We start from the raw sequence: 21,484 nt of genomic DNA, 5'->3' as shown, positions 1-21,484 counted from the left end.
GGCAATACAAAATACTGCCAAGAAAAACACAGGAAATATATGAATACAATTGTAAAACTCCTTACATACAAACATAGATCTAAATGACAGAAAAAATTGATAATGAGTAAACCAAGTCAATATAATAAAAATTAAAATTCTAGTTAAGTGAATTTACTTATTCACTGCCATACCATTTTATATAACTATTAAAATAATAACATGTGTCATTTAGAAGAACAAGTGGTCAAGAATGTCAGTAGAATCAATGGAAAAATATATGAAGGAAGGTGAGCTAGCAGTATCAGATTTTAAACTATATCAAAAAATGCTAATTTTCAAAATAATGTGCTACTAAGAAATAGAGTGGGGGAGCACCAAAACAGATTAGGTACACAATACACAATTGCAAATGACCTTAGTAATATCATGTTTGATAAACAGAAAGACCCAAGCTTTTGTGCTAAGATCTAACTATCTGGCAAAAAATTCTGGTAAATTTGAAAAGTAGTTTGTCAGAAACTAGCCATGGACAAACATGTCAATAAATACCTAGATAAGATCAAAATGAGGAAATGTCCATGTCAGAATTGAGGAGGCCACATAATGGTCACACATTCATATTCACAGCAGATCAGTCCGAAGGAATGGACTTTGTACGTGCTTAATCAGATACATGTTCTGCTATTGGCCCTGCTGCTAGGGAAGAAAATGTAAAAACTCTAAGGAAATTGCTCAAGAAAGGATGTAGTGTGGGGCATCTAGGTGGTGCAATGGATAGAGCCCAGCCCTGGATTCAGGAGGACCTGAGCTCAAATCTGGCCTCAGACACTTAACACTTACTAGCTGTATGACCCTGGGCAAGACACTTAACCCCAATTGCCTCACAAAAAAAAAAAAAAGAAAGAAAGAAAGAAAGAAAGAAAGAAAAAAAAGGAAAAAAAAAGAGAGGATGTAGTGTTGAAGTTGCTGACAACAGAGGATAGATGCCAATCCATGAAGCAGCTTATCACAATTCTGTAGAATTGTACATATTTGCAATTGTAGATAATTGTAGAATTAACAGATATTAATTTATTCAATCCATCTGAAAGATACATTAAAATGAAGACTTTGAGGGCTTCAGCAAGCAGAGGATTCTTGATGGTAACAAAAATCCTTTTACAAGCTGGGGCAGATGCTAATGAAACTAATTTAGAAGAAACTACTCTATTTTTAGCTATTGAAAATGAACATGTAGATGTGGTAAAGCTGTTGCTTCTGCATGGAGTAGATGTTAATGGATCCCATGCCCTACACCAGGCAGCTTTTCAGGAATATACTGAGTTAATCAAATTATTTCTTAAAAAAAAAAAAAACAAACAAAGAATGTCAGGATGACTTTGGGATTACATCTTTATTTGTTTCAGACCAATATGGAAAGCTGAAAAGTTAGAACGTACTTATTTCATCTGGTCAAACCATGACCAAAGCTACCCCATTATTCATTGCTGCACAGCAGGGCCATACAAACTTTGTCAAGCTTTCATTTTATAAAGGGGAAGATCTGAATTTTTATTGTAAAGAGGACAAAGGGCAGTTACCTATTCATGCAGCCACTCAAATGGGTCATATAAGAATCTTCCACTTACTAATAACAATTACTGATAATAATTTGTGACAGTGGTCCAAAGTGAGTCCTGTTTACTCAGCAGTGTTTGAAGGTCATGAAGATTGCCTAGAATGTTACTTAAAAATGGCTACAGCCCAGATGCCCAAATAGGTCTTGTCTTTTGATGCACTTCTCCCATGTGAATGGTTTTCCAAAGGGAGTATGTATATTTAATACTTTTTCCCCCTTATTTTTCCATACTGAGTTGTGTTCCAGTTGTTTTCTTGCTTTAATGATTAATTAAGTTAATTTTGTTGTTAATAACTAAATTGTAAAGCAATCTTTCCACGAAGCATTTCCCTCTTTAAGGCTATAAAAATAATAATAGTAAGATATCGTTTTCAATTCCTATTTTAGACTTGGTTATACTTATAATATAACTTCACTATTAACATGTAAAAAAGATACTTTTATTAAATTAAAGTAGCTTTAGGTACTTTTTGTCTGATTTCATTGTTCTTTAAGATACAGAAATTTAAATAGGATTTTTACCAAGTATATTCAAAGGCAGTGACTGTGTTAGGAGTCTTTTCTCATGTAAGGGTTACTTTTACAGCATGATTTCATAAATTTGGAAGAAAACATTATAATTGCCAAGAATTTTTTCAACAATAAAAAGAATTTTTACTAAAACTTCTATAAAAAAAAAAAAGAAAGAAAATGTCCATGTCAGATCTATGGTTAAAGGAAGAACTTATGATTAAAAAAAAAGAGAGAGAGAGAGGAGATTATGGGAAGTAAAATAGATGATTTTTATTACATTATATTAAAAGGCTTTTGCCCAAACAAAGCAAATGCAGCCAAAATTAGAAGGAAGAAGGAAAACTGGGCAAAAATGCACCAAGTTTCTCTCATAAATAATTTTTTCTTTCAAAATTAGAAAGGATAGTCATTGATAAGCTAGAGGCAAATAGAGGGTAGTTAGAACATAGGGCATTAAATCAGGAAGGGCTAGGTCAAATTTGATGTCAAACACTATCTATGTGATCCTCAGCAGGCCAATTAACATCTGTTTGTTTACCTGAGTTTCCTTATCTGTAAAATGGTGGTAACTCCCAAGTTTATTGTGAGGATCAAATGACATAATATTTGGAATGTGCTTAATACAGTATCACAGTGTCTGGGAAAACTAAGTACTATATAAATGTTAGCTATTATTATTAACCTTATAAACTTGGGAGTATGTAGTAGAACTTGACAAGAAGAATTAAAAATGTGAAGATTATGGCAGATTCAAATCCACTTACAGCTTGTGTGAGCTTTGTCAAGTCCTTTAATCTTTTTAAAGCACAGTTGAAAATCTTTAAAATGGGGGATTTGACAAGAGAATCTTTAAGGTTTCTTTAACATAAACTGTGCTAGTTTATGTATAAAATGCAAACAGTGATGTACAGGAAAGTACCTGAAGTTGGGTCCTGAAAACTGGGTTCTAGTTTCTTTTTTTTAACTCATTGATTTATTTTTATAATAAACATTTTTATTTGAATTACAAAATCTATCTCTCTTTCCCTCATCATCCCCTCCCTCACCCTGAGGCAGTTAGAAATTATATATAGGTTATACTTGTGTAATTATGTAAAATATTACCATATTAGTCATTTTGTATAGGAAATTTTAAATAACTTTTAAAAATTAAACAAAAAAGTGAAAAATAGCATGCTTCAGTCTGTGTTCCATCAATATCAGTTCTTTATTTGGAGGTGAATAGTTTGTTTCATCATTATTCCTTTGGGATTTTCTTGGATCTTTGTATAGCTGAGAACAGTTAAGTCATTCAGTTCTTCATCATACAATATTGCTGTCACTATATACAATGTTCTATCGGTTCTGCTCCCTTCAATATACATCAGTTCATAGAAATCTTCCCAGGCCTTTCTGAAATTGTATTGCTTCTCATTTTGTATAGCACAATAATATTCTATCACAATCATGTGCCACAGCTTATTTAGCCATTCTCCCATTGTTGGACATTTCTTTGATTTCCTATTCTTAGCCAACATAAAAAAGAGCTGCTATAAGTTTTTTTTGTTTAAATAGATCTTTTTTTTTCTCTTATTTGGGACATCTTTGGTATATACACTTAGTAGTGGTATAGTTCCAAATTGCTCTCCAGAATGGTTGGATCAATTCACAACTCCATGAACAGTGGATTAGCATCCCAGTTTTCCCACAGCCCCACCACCATCCAACACTTTGCTTTTTTTTTTTTAATACCACTCTGATAGGTGTGAGGTGATACCTCAGAGCTGTTGTAATTTGCATTTCTCAGATCAATGATGATTTAGAGCATTTTTATGACTATTGATTGCTTTGTTTTTTTTTGTCTGAAACCTGCCTTTTCCATACCCCTTGAACATTTATCCATTGGGGAATGACTTGTACTTTCATAAATTTGACTTAGTTCTCTCTATATTTGATAAATTAGGTCTTTATCAGAGATATTTTTGCAAATATTCTTTCCTAGTTTTCTGTTTTCCTTATCATTTTTTTTCATTGGGTTTGTTTGTGGAAAAGCTTTTTAATTTTATATATTTAAAATTATCTTTTATATTTTGTAATGTCCTCTATATGTTCTTTGGTCTAAAATTCTTCCCCTGTCCATAATTCTGAAAGTTAAACTATTCTATACTCTTAATTTGTTTATGGTATCAGCCTGTTTAAGTCATGTACCCATTTTATATCACTATTTTGCAGATATTCATCGATTTCTTTGAAATTGTCAAATTTATAGCAATATAAATGGACAAAATAGTTAATAACAATTGCCTTAATTTTCTCTTCATTGGTGCTTAGTTCATGCTTTTCTTTTTGATAGTAGCAATTTGGTTTTCTTCTTTCCTTTTTTTCACAAAATTAATCAATAGTTTTATTATTTTTTTGAGAAAACCAGCTTCTAATTTTATTTATTACTTCAAAGGTTTTATTACTTTCAATTTTATTAATCTCCCCTTTGATTTTCAGGATTTCCAATTTGGTGTTTAATCAGGGGGTTTTATTTTGTTCATTTTCTAGATTTTTAGTTGTATGCCCAATTCATACATCTGTTTTTCCTCTATTTTATTGATTTAAGTATATATATATTTAAGGATATACATTTCCCCTAAGTACTGCTTTGGCTGTATTCCATATATTTTTTATTTGTTTGTATTCCATATATTTTGATATGTTGTTTCATTGTTGTCATTTTTTTTAGTGAAATTATTGTTTCCATGATTTCTTCCTTGATCCACTAGTTTTTTAGGATCATATTATTTAATTTCCAATTTATTTTTAATTTATTTTTCAACTGTCCATTATTGAATGCAATTTTATTGCATTGTGATCTGAAAAGGATGTTTTTACTATTTCTCTTTTTCTACATTTGGTTGTGAGGTTTTTAATGTCCTAATACATGATCATTTTTTTTTTTTGTAGGTGCCATGTACTGCTGAGAAAAAATAAAAATAGAAGCCTTATTCCTTTCTGTCTCCATTCAGCTTTCTCAAGAGATGTGTCATATTTAATTTTTCCAGAATCTTATTAACCCTCCTTAATTTCTTTCCTTTTTTTTAATTAGATTTATCCAATTCTGAAGGGCCAGATTAAGGTTCCCTAGTGGTATAGTCATGTTATTTATTTCCTCGTTTAACTCATTCAACTTCACAAATTAAGATGCTATAACATTTGGTGCATATATGTTAAATATTTATATGGCTTCATTTTCTGCTTCCTGATACAGCTACATACAGTTTCCTTCTTTATCTCTTTTAATTAGATCTATTTTTTTTGCTTTTACTTTGTCTGATAACATGATTGTTACTCCTGCTCTCTTTGCTTTAGCTGCAGCATAATAGATTCTGTTCCAGACTCTTGCCTTTACATGTATCTTTCTGCTTCAAATGTGTTTCTTGTAAACAACATGTAAGTTTTTGGTTTTTAATCCATTCTATTATCTACTTTTTTTTAATGGGTGAGTTCATCCCATTCATGTTTATAATTATGTTAACTACTTATGTATTTCCCTCCATGCTATTTTTTATTTCCCCCTCTTATACCCACCCTTTCCTTCCTCACAATTGTTTTACTTCTGATCACTGCCTTCCCAAAGCATCGCCTCCCTTGTATCAGTCCCTCCAACCCTTTCTATTATCCCAGTTCCTTCCTTTATTTCCCTATAGGGTAAGGTAAATTTCTATATATATACATACATACATACACACAAATATAAATACAAATTTATAAATTATATATATATATATATAAATTCCCTGTTTGAGACAACTTTGATGAGAGTAAATTTTAAGTTTTGCACCCTATACCTCTTTTATGTAGAATAATTTAGCCCAATCTCTTCCTAATCCTCTTTCTTCCAGTAAATTTCTTTCTCACTCCATTATTATTATTATTAATATTATTATTAATATTATTATTAATAATATTAATATTAATATTATTACTATTATTGTCTGGTATAATACCAGCAATGTCACCTTATATACACAACCTCCATCTAAACAAATTCCTTCTAATTGCTCTTATAAGAAAATCTTTAAGAATTACAAATATCATCTTGCCACATAGACATATGTGTTCACTTATTAAATTTATTTTTTTCTTTTCTTTTTTCTTTTTTAACTTTTAATCTTTTCCCTTGAGTCTTGTATTTGGAAATCAAATTACTTATTAAGCTCTGGTCTTTTAATCAGAAATGCTAGAAAGTTCTCTCTTTCATTAAATGTCCATTCCCCCCCTCTCCCTGATAGATGCTATTTTAATTTTTCTGGGTAGGTAATTCTTGGTTGTAAACCTAATTCCTTTGCCTTCCAGTATATCATATTACACACCCTGTGTTTCTTTAATGTGGAAGCTGCCAAATCCTATATAATCCTGATTGTAGCTCTATGATACTTGATTGTTTCTTTTAAGCAGTTTGCAATACTTGATCTGAACTCTGGAATTTGGATATGACATTGGAAATTTCATTTTAGGATCATTTTCAGGCAATGTTTGGTGGATTCTTTCCATTTACATTTTTTGCCCTCTAAATATATCAGGGCAATTTTCATTGATAATTTGTTGCATGATATTCTCCAGGCTTTGTTTGTTTGTTTGTTTGTTTGTTTGTTTTGGTTATGGCTTTCAGGTAGTCCAATAATTCTCCTGGATATAGATCATTTGTTTTCCCAAAGAGAAACTTCACATTTTCTTTTAAAAAGAAAACTCATGTATTGATTTCTCATAGAGTCATTAGTTTTCACTTATTATATTTTTAGGAAATTATTTTCTTCAGTGACTCTTTGTACTTCCTTAAGGAGTTATTTTCCTTGGTAAATTTTTGTATTTCTTTTCCTATGCTTTTGATTCTTTTTTTTCATGATTCTCTTGCACTACTCTCATTTGACTTCCAAATTTTTCTTCTACTTCTCTAATTTTCTTTTAAAAATAATCTTCAAGCTCTTAAAAGAATTCTCTTTGGTACTGAGATCACATTACTGTTGTTGTTGCTGTTGTTACTATTTAGAAGCTTCACTTGTAGCCATTTTGGCACTATTGTCCTCTAAATTTATGCCTTGATCTTCACTATCACCTAAGTAACTTTTTATAATCAAGCTTTTTCTTTTTCTTTTTCTTTTTTTTTGCTCATTATTAAGAATCCTCCCTTTTGGGGTGTGTGTATGTGAGAGAGAGAGTTGGTGTTTTTATATGAGAGTTGCGCTCTAGTACTGAATTATCCCAAATTTTATTGGGGGGTTCTGAGCAAGCCTTCACTACTGGTCAGCAGTGGGATCAAAGACTTCTCAATGGCCCATATTGGGTTGTGGTTGGTCCCTGGGGTGGGTGGGGGTAACAGATTGTTATGCTGGCCCAGACAGCTCACCTTCCTAGGAGACACTGATTTGCAAGAAGGTATGGATTCATTGGTAGATTTTCCTAGGCCTCAAGGCCTGCTGAGCTGCTGCTGCTACTGCAGTTTTGGACCTCGCTCTTCTCCCACATAGGTAATACAGACTTTTCCTGTCAGTCTGGTAAGCTTCCCGCTTGCTCCTGGAACAATTTAGAGGTAGCCTTCAGAGGGTTTCTTCTTCTCTCCTCCATCTTGGCATCAGAAATCCTGGGTTCTAGTTTTTAGCTTTGATACTATGAGACCTTGGAATGCTTTGCCATTTATTTTTCAGTTGCAAAGCCAACATTCAAATAAGTCTATCTCATGATTTTATAAATTTCATAAGATCAGTGCTACCTAATTTTATTTCATATTTCCCTTTCTTTATCAACTTACTGTTTGCTTGTCATATTTTAATTCTTCCCCAATCAACTATATTTTTTTTGCAGTGCAATGAGGGTTAAGTGAGTTGCCCAGGGTCATATAGCTAGTAAGTGCCAAGTGTCTGAGAACAGATTTGAACTCAGGTCCTCCTGAATCCAGGGCCAGTGATTTATCCACTGGACCACCTACCTGCCCCCAAACAACTATTTTTAAACTAAACTTGTCATGTACTTTGAGCTTCCATTAAGGGACTTTCAGAAGTAGTCAATGAATACAGTTTTTCTTAGATTCAAGGCCGGAACTCTACTATTTCCAATATTACCACTAAAAATAATTTTATCATAGTTATTTTTTCCATTAAGAAAAATCTTATTATGTTTATGTTCTCCTTTCACTAGAAACTTAGGATCAAATGATTGGAAGTGACTAAACCCCTGAACCATGAAGGTTGCGTATTTACTTAGAATAACACATATTAATATTATCTGTGTTCAGTTGTAATTTTTAAAATTTTGTTAAATATTAATCAATTGTATTTTAATCTGGTTCAGGCATCACGCAGGAGCATGGATTCCACAGGAAGTATGTGTTTATACTTTTGATCAAGTCTCATCCCTTTATCTTATAAATAAGGATATTTAGACCTGAAGATGTTAAATGATTTGTTATTTTAATAGAAAGCTTTATTTATTTTTTCCCTAATTGCAGTGATTTTGATTGATATAAACCTTTCCATGAGCCAGAATTCTAATCTGGGTAGAAATACATTTTAGTCAGCACTACTCCAAGGTTTAAATGAAAGGGGCAGACATAACAATTGCTATTCTAGAGGGAAATATTTGTATAGTTCTGAATATTCTGGGCTAGAGACCATAAGAGATACTTAGCCTTAATGACTGAGAGCCTTTAGAATATATCTGACTTTGGAAAATGTTATTTTATTCATTTTTTGGTTTTTATAACTCAAATGCTAAATCACTAACAGCTGTGCCCCTATACTTATATGCCTCATTCAGCAATGGATACTGTGTCTTTACACAAATGGTAAGTGCTGTAAATAATATTAATCACTTGTGCTTGTGTACATAATAGGAACTTGCTGGAAATGTGACTGTTTTAATATCTCTAGAGAAGTTGAAATGGTCTCAGTATGTAAACAACTACAGATGGCTATAATTCTTGAATTTTAAATATATCCAAAAGGTTCTTGGAAAACAACAACAACAATAAAAAATAAATAAAACAAAACAAAACAGGAACACCTTAAATATTTCAATGATTTTTAGCACTACATGGCACTTGATGATTTCCCATAGAATGTTTTTTTCATACACTACATGGCATAATATTTCAATAAATTGGTAAAAAAAAAAAGAAAAAGAAAAAAATTTATTTAGTCCCTGTTACATGTCAGACAATGTGGTGGGCACTTGTATTAATGATGCTCATACTGGCATGGTAAAAATCAGTGCACATTATGTCAAATCCAATTAAGAAGGAAAGGTGCCTGCAAATTAAAATAACTCTGTTCTTTTACCTCATATAAATCAGATTGGCAAAGATGACAAAAGAGAAAAATAATAAATGATGGAGAAACTGAAGGGGAAAGTACTAATAGAAAATTGGGGTAGATGGGCAAAATGTCATTCACTCACATATGAACTGGTTCAATGAGGGAATGCATGTATATACAAACACACATATTCAGCTGGGTATAAAAATGTATCCTACCTAATAGAAAAATAGGAAGGCAAAGGAATGGACAAATGAAGGGGGTTGTAGAAGGTAGTATGAATTAAGTTAAATAGTAGTCAGAATCAAAACAGACTTTAAAAGGGCAAGGTAAAAAAAAAAAGATAAAAAGAAGAAAAGAACATTAGCCAAATGCAGTTAATAATCATAACTGTGAATGTGAACTCACCCGTAAAACAGAAACATGTCAGAGAAACCAGAATTTAACAATATGTAGTTTACAATAAATATATGTGAAACAGAAAGGCACATACACAGTTAAAATAAGGGCCTGGAGAAAAAAAAATCTATTATGCTTCAGCTGTAGGAAAAAAAAAATAAGTATCAGACAAAGCAAAAGTGAAATTGACTTATAAAAAATAAGAAATTAATTTATATTTTGCCAAAATGTAATGTAGGCAATGAAGTAATATCATATAAACCAATATTTATGTACCAAATGGCAGAGCATCCACATTTCTAAAGGAAAAGTTAAATGAGTTATTTGAGGAAATAGTCAAACTATACTAGTAAGGGATCTCTACTTTCTACACTCAGAGCTAGATAAATTTAACCATATGATAAATAAAGTAGAAGTTAAGGAGTGAAATAGAATCTTAGAAAATTTAGGTAAGATAGAACTCTCAAGAAAATTCAATGGAAATACAAAGAACTATTGCATTATCTCTGTTCTACATGTCATTTTAACCAAAATAGACAGTTTTAATATACATAAAAACTTCACAATCAAATGTATACAGGCAGGAATATTAAATGTACATTTTAGAGATCATGATGCAATGAAAAATATTTAATTAAAGGCCTTGGAATTATAAAACAGGAAAAAATGGAAAATAATGTAATTCTGTACAATGGAAGGGTGAAAGAACAAATAATATATACAATTTCATTAAAGAGAATGACAACTATCAGATAACATAATGTGGGTTGAAGACAAAGCAGTATTTAATGAGAAATTTTGTATTTCTAAACACATATCAATAAAAGAAACACCAGGTCAATGATTAGGATATGAAACAAACAAAAAAAGCCTAGAAAAAATAACAATCACCAATTATATGCCAAAATAGAAATCCTGTAAATTAAAGGAGAGAAGAATAAAGCTGAAATGTTTAATAAGTGAACTAAAAAGAAATAAAACCAATAAATAGATAAAATTGAGCTGGTTTTATGGGGAAAAACAATAACTTTGTTAAACCCTTAGTTTATTTGATAAAAAAGAAGAAAACTGAATTATCATGTATCAAAAATGAAAAAGGTAACCACATTACCAATAAAGATGAAATTAAAGCAATTATTAGAGGCAATTTTGCCCAAGTAAATAGTAAATACCAAACTAAATTACAACCTTATTAAAATCTTATACTAAAATAATTAAATAAAATATAAAAACACATAAAGAAATATAATTTTTCTTCAAATGGTAAGTGGCACATGTATATGTGCATACACATATAAATATATTTGTAATAGGGATGAACAAAAGCCTTCCCAATAAGATCAGGATGAAGTGAGGCTATCTATTATCACCACTATTATATAATATTGTTCTAAAAATGCTAGTTCTCATTATAAGAAAAAAAAAATGACAGAATAATAAGAAGAAACAAGAAAACAAAACTATCATTCTTTGCAGATCATATAATGGTATACTTAGAGAAGCCTAGGAAATAAAACAAAAATCATTGAAATATTTAATAACTAGCAAAGTTACAGTATATAAACCCATAGAAATCATGAGAATGTCTCTATATTACCAAAAAAAAAATCTAACAGGAAAATAGTAAAAGAGAAATGCTTTTAAAACAATAGTAGCCTAAAAAAAATGGGATGCCTTTCCTTCCTTCTGTCAACTCCTATATGTTGATGGAAAACAAACAAAAAGGAAAACAAATACCAATCAATGCCTGCCCCCAAGGAACTTATATTTTTCTTCAAAGAATAAATATAAATGTTTAGTCATTTATATCACAAGAAATCTAGGGACTGTTACCTATTCCTTTATCTAAAAAAAATTACAAATCGAAAAACAGCAACAACAAACAACAATCTTTCCTTCCTCCCTCCACATGGGGAATCATACACTTACATATGGGTGCTCTGCCCAAAGTAATATAATTACTTGGTATGGAAGGAGCAGAAAGACAGAGGCAGAGAGACAAAGAAAAACACAGACAGATAGACTTAGAAATAAATTGAGACAGAGGGGAAAAGAAAAAAGAAAGGTGAAGGACATAAAAGTGAACAAGAGTTCCCAGGCCAGAGACTTGAAAGAGAAGGAAATAGGAAATAGAAAATAATCCAGCAAAGAAGAATGAGAAGGAGCAGTAAGACAGGGACAAAAACAATACAGAAAGAGCAGTGCCATGAAAATCTAGATATGGAAGAATATCGAAGAAATAAAAACAAAAACAAAAACAAAAAACATTATAAATACTGACATTGGGTTCACAGGGAATGGGATGAGGATTAAGGAAAGACAATTAGATTTTTATAATTTGAAGACCACAGATAACTACAGAAGGAGAAGAGGTTCAACCTGATGGAGGTAAAGAGGGAGCTAGGCTGTAGTAAGATTTTCTTCAGAAATTAAAGTAATGGAGAAAAGACAGAATAAAATTCTCTTTTTATTTTCAGATTTTTGGGGGGATTGGGCAATGAGGGTTAAGTCACTTGCTCAGGGTCACACAGCTAGTAAGTGTCAAGTGTTTGAGGGCAGATTGGAACTCAGGTTCCTGAGTTCCAGGACCAGGTCTTTATCCACTACTCCACCTAGCTGCCCACTACTTTCAGATTTTCAATTTATTAGATATCTAGTTGAGTTTATTCTATTATACTCAACTTCTGAACAAGTTTTTTATAGACCTTTTTTCTTAATCCAGTGAGGAAAAAAATTCAACTTTTTTTTTTATAGGGAATATTGGTTTGTAACTTTCTATAACACTGAAAACAGTGTGTTCAAGAAATGAATAAATAAATAAGTGACTAAATGATTGATTTGTGTAATGCAGGCAGAATTTCCTGCTGTGTGGATTGTAATTATAAGTTTTTTAATGATGTTAAAAAACCCCTTCCCCCCACAAAATTAGAAACCAGAATGAAGCATAGTTATCTAGACCCTAACCCTAAGGTGTAGGTTGTGACCACATATGGGGTCTTGTACCTGACTGTAAGGGTGATGAAAAATTTGGAAACAGTAAAAGGTTATGTGTACTTGTTTGATATACCTATATACCCAAGGTTTTATAAAATGTTGGGGGACAAAAAGGGATTTTGAGTGGAAAAATTTTAAGAAGCCCTGATATAGACAATACACATTTTAAATCTCAGCAAGATAGACATGCAAGGGGTGTCTTGAAAGACAGAGACCCCCTCCCCTCAGCATTACCCAAGAAAGAGGACAGTTAATCAGCCAGGTAACAGTTTTAAGGTGTGTAGTTAAGATTTATGGCCTTGTTTGTTCCTGGTAAGCAAATGTCTATAGAGTCAGGAACCTGCCATCAATTCTGATAATGACCAAAACTTGGGTTCTTCATGCCATTTACAATCTGACAGTTCTAGCCTCATGCTTAAACAGTAAGACAAAAGTGAGAGTCTCTGGAGATAAGTTGATATGATGAAATGACTTCAAAGTGCTTCAGAGGATCAGCTCCTGGCCACTGCAATGGAATGTCCATCTGCTCTCATACTTTGCTATTCTTACTTGAATAACTGGGGACTCAAACAATTTGGAATACTCTTATTTTTCTACAATGAATAAGGAAAAAAAAAGTGTGTCCACATAATTTTAAATTTTTATGAATTATTTTTGCATGTGTGTTCACATTTTTTTTAACCCCAACACTAGAAACATTCATTTATCTTGTAATGGGAACTGACAAATTTAAAGATAGATTCATAGTTTTCAGATCTACATAATCATTTTAGAAAAATAAAGCTTGTTCCCATGGAAGAGAATAAGTTGTTTTTTGGAAATGGAAAGGTAAACACAAGTGCTATTCTAGAGATGCCATTGTTATAAACGATTGAACTTTATATCTCTGTTGTCATGCTTTATGGACATTACTTTTATTTATTTGTTTGAAGCCATGTCATAAAAATAAAGGAAAGAAAATGGATTCATTTCCTAAAATTGCTTGTAATCTCAAAACAGCTTTTGTTATATATTTCTATTAAAAGATTACACCATAGTCCTTAAAAATAATGCAACTATGTGGTAAATTATGTGGATAATTTTTTTTAAAGATATGACTGTCATTGAAAGAACAGGTACTGTACATCCTCCTCAAGTAATGAATTCAAATTGCATTTTGAAGTCTAAATGGGAGACAAAATATAAAGGATTAAGGAGAAAGGTTATTTCTTTGGCTTAAAGCATTGGGCTATTAACTGTTCATTAAATCAATATTTTATATGTTGTTAAGTGCATCCCTATCCTAAAAAAAATGTTTAATTCCCCCTATATCAAGTAAAACACTTAAATTTTAGTCATTTGTGATAATGGATAGACCAGAATTTAGAAGGAAATACTGAGGTATGTTATCAGGCACTTTAGGAGGTCTTATTCATAGTGAGTAAAATCACATCTAATTAGGTATAATCCCTAGCAATGGGTTCCCATTGTAATTACTGCCTTTTATTTATTCCATAATTTTATTGCCCTAGCAATGACCATAGTTATTATCCAGAACTTCCCAGATGAGAACTTTATCCATGCAATTCACAAGTAATTCCAAAGCAAAAAAGTGTCTTTAGACTTCTATAGAGGATAGAGTGCTCTAAAAATACATCCAGATTCAGTATTTGTTTTCTTGGGTCTTTTTTTTGGGGGGGGGGGATTGTTTTTGTTTGTTTGGTTGGTTTTTTGGTCCATTTGTCTTTAAGCTTAATAAATCTATTTGTGAACAAGTTCATGTTTCCTTATCAGGGGAAAAAAAACACACCTCCATTTGAAAACAAAAGCAAATAATACACTAAAAATAATCAACTCTTCCCTCATTTAACCTGGGAGAATAGAATAGGACAGACACAGTGAGATTACAATGAGAAAAATGGTAATTAGCCAGTACAAATTTGTTCTGCTAAATGAGAAAAATGTGACAAAGAGAATCTCTTGTTTTCAACTAACTAATGTTTGGGGCTATCCTCAGTGCTAGAATGTACTAAAATCTGAGGTTAATAATAATTACCACAATTTTGTGGTGGTCACTAAATCCCCATCTTGCAAATATAGAAAATGAGGTCTAGAGAAAAGAAATGATTTGTTTATAATGGCACACATTAGGTACTAGGGGGATAATTAGAATTTGCATTTCTGCCTCCTAGCACTCTGTCCAGTGATGTCCCTCTGATGTGGGGATAAGCAAAACTGTTTTTCAAATAGTTTTCCTGAGTTTGCTTCCAATATAAGTTATTTTGGAACTTTCCTCAGTATCTGGAGCCTCTTTACCTTGGGTCAGCCAACTATTCTTATCCCTAGTGTCTTCTCTGTTAATTATTTTCTATTTATCCTGTATGAAGCCTTCAGACAAATGGTTATTAGTAAGCAATTTGTTTGGGAAATTCAGAGCTCTCTTCACTTCTTACAAAGTTCTGACTTTAAGTTCAGTTCTTTAGGACTTTGCTGATAATGAGATTAGACTCACTTTCTTATTCAAGGCCCCATCCTGCTGGAAGCTCATGTGTTCTGCTCAGGCTTGGGTGGAGTATACATTATTTGAATTGATAACCAAATCTATAGGTGGTCTGGCATGGAGATGCTTTCCCTATCCATAGGATACTCAGTCCTTCATTTTACCTCCACAATCACATTAACCAGTCAGATCTGATTGCTGTTTGAAGGGGCACCTACTGTTTTGAAGAGTATATAAACCACCATGAATGTTTTTAGTCTAGAGAGATGACCAAACAAATATCCTTTTTTTTTTTTTTGCGGGAAAATTAGGGTTAAGTGACTTGCCCAGGGTCACACAGCTAGTGGCAAGTGTCTGAGGCCGGATTTGAACTCAGGTCTGCCTGAATCCAGGGCCGGTGCTTTATCCACTGTGCTACCTAGCTGCCCCCTAAATATCCTTTTATTAATAACCTGCTATTTTTTAATTAAAAGGATTAAATTACCCAGAACCTATGTTTCTCAAACTTTTGTACTAAGCTTGCTTTGTCTATATTATTTTGCATGCTGCCTCCTCCATTATATTGCTAGCTCCTTGAGGACAGCAACATTTTTGTCTTTTTTTTTTTTTGTATCCCTATAGCACAGTGGCTAGAACATAGCAGGTACTTAATAAATATTTCTTGATTGTGGTCTTCTCAACATGAAATATCACTCTCAAAGTCTGACCCCTTCTCTCACTGGTGAGTTCCTCCTGGAACCTTCATTTTGTGGACATTTTCTGGGGAAAATTAGGTGGGGATTTGGGGTAGGGGTTATTAGGAATTCCTTTGTAAAAGATTATAACATCTTGCACACAAATGCAATTAGAATAAAATATTTAATTTAGGTGCTAGGGAAAGGAAACCAAGATAGAAGTCCTTGGACTTCTCATAGGGAGAAGGCATGACACAGAGGCATGGTTCTCTAAGATAACTTTCTCCTCAAGCAGGAGACAGGCAAATACTTTTATAGAGGACCAATGGTGGTCCGATGGAGTGATCATCTTCCTATGGAAAATTACCTTATTGGAGGTAAGGGAGGACTATCCCCCACTTGTGGTGGCTGGGGAAGGTTGGCTGAGTGGCAACTCCAATCTCTCAAGTGATCTCTGTCCCCCACATGCCCCAAAGACAGCAGCCACAACTAATCTTATCTCCCTGAGGGTAGGGGAGACTGGGATAAAGGGTGGTGGTCCTGGAGATTACTCAGGCTAGATCTGGAACCCCTTATCTCTTTAGGTGTGTCTGTCCTTTGATTTAGTTTCTCAAGTAGAAGATTATTTGATTTCCCCCAGAAAACTTCTGAAGTACCCCAGGCCCATAACAGAAGGATACAATACAGAATCAGAGGTTCTGCTTCTGACTTCTGAACTTCAAAACTCTTACCCCATGAATGTCCATACCACTAGATTTTCCGAAGCACTTTTCTATTATGTGGTAAAACAGTTAAGATGGTTCAATGGACATAGCTCTGTGCTTGGAGTTAGGAAGACAAGTACAAATTTACCTTTAAATACTTAATAGCATGACACAAATATGGTGTTGATACCTAAACCAGGCAGAGCTAAAACAGAGAAAGAGAATTACAATCCAATTTCCCTAATAAATATTGATGCAAAAATCTTAAATAAAATATTAGCAAGGTAATTATAGCAAGTGATCAACAGGATAATACATTGTGACCAGGTAGGATTTATACCAGGAATGCAAGGCTAGTTCAACATTAGGACTACTATCAACATAATCAATCACTTCAATAACAAAACTAGCCAAAATCATATAATTATCTTGATGCAGAGAAAGCACTTGACAAAATACAAGACTCATTCCTATTAAAAACACTAGAGAGCATGGGAATAGGTTGAGCTTTCCTTAAAATAATAAGCACTACCTACCTAAAACCATCAGCAAGCATTATATGTAATAGGGATAAGATTGGGGTGAAACAGGGATATCCATTATCACCTCTATTATTTCATATTGTACTAGTTAGCTTTAGCAACAAGAGAAGAAAAAGGAATTAAAGGAATTAGAATAGGTAAGGAAAAAACAAAATTTCTACTCTTTGCAGATGATATGATGGTGTACTTCAAAAATCCTAACAAATCAACTTTAAAAAAAATGTTTAAAACAATTAAAAACATTAGCAAAGTTGTGGGATGTAAAATAAATGCACATAAATCATAAGCATTACTATACATGACCAACAAAACTCAGCAGCAAGAGATAAAAAGAGAAATTCCATTTAAAGTGACTGTAGATGGGGGCAGGTAGTTGGCACAGTGGATAAAGCTCTGGCCCTGGATTGAGGAGGACCCTAGTTCAAATTTGACCTCAGACATTTGACACTTACTAGCTGTGTGACCCTGGTCAAGTCACTTAACTATCATTGCAGAGCCCAAAAAACAAAAACAAAAACAAAACAAACAACAAAGAACAACAACAAAAACAAAACAAAACAAAAGACAAAGAACAACAACAACAACAAAACAAAACAAACAAAAAACCCCAAAACCCACAACATAATAAAGTGACTGTAGTCAATATAAAATACGTGGGAGTCTACCTGCCATGACAAACCCAGGAATTCTATGAACACAATTACAAAACACTTTTCACACAAATAAAATAACATCTAAATAACCGGAAAAATATCAATTGCTAATGGATAGGCTGAGCTAGTAAAATAAAAATGACAATTCTACCTAAATTGATTTACTTATTGAGTGCAATACCAATCAGACTACCTAAAAATTATTTTATAGAGTTAGAAAAAAATAACAAAATTCATCTGGAAGATGAAAAGGTCAAGAATATTAAGGGAACTAAAGGAGAGAAACACCCAGGAAGATGGGCTAACCATACAAAATCTGAAGCTATACTACTATATAGTAGCAGTGATCAAAACTATTTTGTACTGGCTAAGAAAGAGAGTGGTGGAAAAATAGAATAGGTTAGGCACAGGAAACATAGTAGTAAATGATTTTAGTAATCAAAGACTCCAGCTTCTGGGATAGGAACTCAGTATTTCAGAAAAATTGCTGGGAAAACTGGAAGATAGTATGGTAGAAACTTGGCATAGACCAACATCTTACACCATATACCAAAATAAAGCCAAATGGGTACATGATTTAGACATAAAGGATGATACCATAGGTAAATTAGGATAGGAAGAAGGAGTTTACCTCTCAGACCTATGCAGAGGAAAACAATTCATGTCCAAATAATAGATAGATATTATTATGAAATGCAAAATGAATGATTTTCATTATATTGAATTTAAAAGTGTTTGTACAAACAGAAACAATGCAGCCAAAATTAGAACAGAGACAGAAATCTAGGAAACAATTTTATAGTCAGTATTTCTGATAAAGGCCTCATTGCTAAAACATTTAGGGAAAATATCAAATTTATAAGAATCTAAGTCATTCTCCCATTGAGAAATGGTCAAAAAATATGAACAGGAGGTTTTCAGATGAAGAAATCAACGTATTACCATATGAAAAACTGCTCTAAATCACTATTGGTTAGAGAAATGCATATTAAAACAACTCTGAGATACTACCTGACACCTATCAGATTAGCTAATATGACAAAAAAAGGAAAATAATAAATATTGGAGAAACTGTAGAAAAATTGGAACACTAATGCATTGTTGGTGGAGCTGTGAACTCATGTAACCATTCTGGAGAACAATTTGGAACTATGCCCAATGGGCTTTGGGACTGTTCATATACTTCAACCCAATAACACCACTACTAGTTCTGTATCCCAAAGAGAACATAGATGAGGGAAAAGGACCCACATGTACAAAAATATTTATAGCAGCTTTCTTTGTGATGGCAAAGAATCAGAAATCAAGGGAATGCCCCATCAACTGGGTAATGGGTAAACAAGTTGTGGAATATCACTGTAATGGAATACTATTGTGCTTTAAGAAATGATAAGCAAGAAGATTTCAGGGAAAACTGGAAAGACTTACATGAACTGATGCTGAGTGAGAGTAGAACCAGGAGAGCATTGCTAGTAACGACAATATTGGATGATGAACATTGGTGATAGACTTTGCTGTTCTCAGCAATGCAATAATCCAAAACAATTTCAAAGAACTCATGATAGAAAATGTTCTCCACATCCAGAAAAAAAGAACTGCAGATTCTGAATACAGATTGAACCGTACTGTTTCTACTTCTTTGCTGGTTTTTTTTCACCTCTTTTTTGAAGATTTTCCCTTCTTTTCTACTTCTTCTTTCACAATATGAGTAATGGAGAAATATGTTTAATGTGATTGTACATATATAACCTATATCAGATTTCTTTCTGTCTTGGGGGGAGGGGGAGGTAAGGTAGGGTAGGAAAAAATCTGGAACTAAAAATCATATGAAAACAAATTTTGAAAACTATCTTTACATGTAACTGGAAAATAATAAGATGCTATTATGATTAAAACAAACAAACAAATAAATAAAAGGAGAGATGAATTAATGAATGAATGCTTAATAGTTTAATGGTATGGACTCCCCCCCTTCCCCTTGTATTTTTATCTCCACTACTTAGCACAGTGCCTGGCATATACTAAGCACATAACAAATGCTTGTTTCCTTCTTTGCTTTTTCATTTCTGGTAGTCAATACCTTACGTTTTTCAGTATCTTCAAATAGTTGACGTTTGGTGTACGTGCAAAGAAAAAAGGAGAAATAGGACACTGTGCTAAATGAAGGAAGAATCATTCATTATATTCTTTTTTCCCCATAAAAGTATTTTATTATTTTCCAGTTACACGTAGTGATCGTTTTCAATGTTTGTTTTTATAAGATTTCTAGTTCCAAATTTGTCTCCCTTCCTCCACTCCTTCGACCCTCCCCAAGACAGCAAGTAATCTGATATCAGTTATATATGTATAATCACATTAAACATTTCTGCATTAGTCATGCTGTGAAAGAAGAATCAGAGCAAAATGGAAAAACCTCAAAAAAGAAAAAATAAGAACAAAAACAAGAGAAATAGTATGGTTCAATCTGCTTCTAGATTCTACAGTTCTTTTTTTCTGGATTTGGAGAACATTTTTTATCATGAGTCCTTTGGAACATTGTATTGCTGAGAAGAATCAACTTTATCACAGTTGATCCACACACAATGTTGGTTCTGTGAACAATCTGGTTCTGCTCACTTCACTCTGCATGAGTCCACTTAAGTTCTTCCCAAGTTTTTTCTGAAATCTGCCTTCTCACATTTCTTATACCACGATAGTATTTCATTACATTCATATACCACAAGTTGTTTAACCATTCCCCAATTGATGGTCAACCTCTCAATTTCCAATTCCTTGCCACCACAAAAAGAGAAGCTATAAATATTTTTGTACATGTGGGTCTTTCCCCCTTTTCTATGATCTCTTTGGGAAAAAGACCTAATAGTGGTTTTGCTGGGTCAAATGGTATGACCATAAGCCATTGGGCATAGTTCCAAATTGTTCTCCAGAATGGTTGGACGAGTTCACAGCTCCAGCAACAATGCATTACTGTTCCAATTTTCCTCCAGCTTCTCCAACATCTGTTATTTTCATTTTTTGTTATATTAGCCAATCTGATAGGTGTCAGGTGGTACTTCAGAGTTGTTTTAATTTTCATTTCTCTGATCAATAGTGATTTAGAGCATTTTTTCATATGGCAATAGATAGCTTTTATTTCTTCATCAGAAACCTGCCTGTTCCTATCCTTTGGCCATTTCTCAATTGGAGAATGACTTGGATTCTTATACATTTGATTTAGTTCCCTATATATTTTAGAAATGGGGCCTTGAACAAAAATACTGGCTATAAAATTGTTTCCAAGCTTTCTGCCTCTGTTTTAATTTTGGCTTCATTGCTTCTGTTTGTACAAAACACTTTTAAATTTAATATAATGAAAATCATCCATTTTGCATTTCATAATAATATCTATCTATTATTTGGATATAAATTGTTTTCCTATGCATAGTTCTGAGAGGTAAACTACTCCTTCCTCTCCTACTTTTCCTATGGTATCATCCTTTATGTCTAAATCATGTAGCCATTTTGACCTCATTTTAGTACAAGGTGTAAGATGTTGGTCTAAGCCAAGTTTCTACCATAATATCTTCCAGTTTTCCCAGCAGTTTTAATCAGATACTGGGATACTTATCTTAGAAGCTGGAATCTTTGTTTTTATCAAAAAGTACATTAC

The 21,484-nt window shown here is 32.8% G+C and overlaps 1 pseudogene; it reads left to right on the top strand.

Moving 5' to 3' along the window:
* Positions 1–626: 626 nt before the first annotated feature.
* LOC122732873 lies at positions 627–1,755 on the top strand (annotated as a pseudogene).
* Positions 1,756–21,484: the final 19,729 nt, after the last annotated feature.

This window comes from Dromiciops gliroides, chromosome 6 (genome assembly GCF_019393635.1).
Source record: "Dromiciops gliroides isolate mDroGli1 chromosome 6, mDroGli1.pri, whole genome shotgun sequence".
NCBI classification, from domain to species: Eukaryota; Metazoa; Chordata; class Mammalia; order Microbiotheria; family Microbiotheriidae; genus Dromiciops; species Dromiciops gliroides.
Note: the sequence above shows the minus strand (reverse complement) of the source record. Positions and strands in the feature narration are given on the sequence as shown.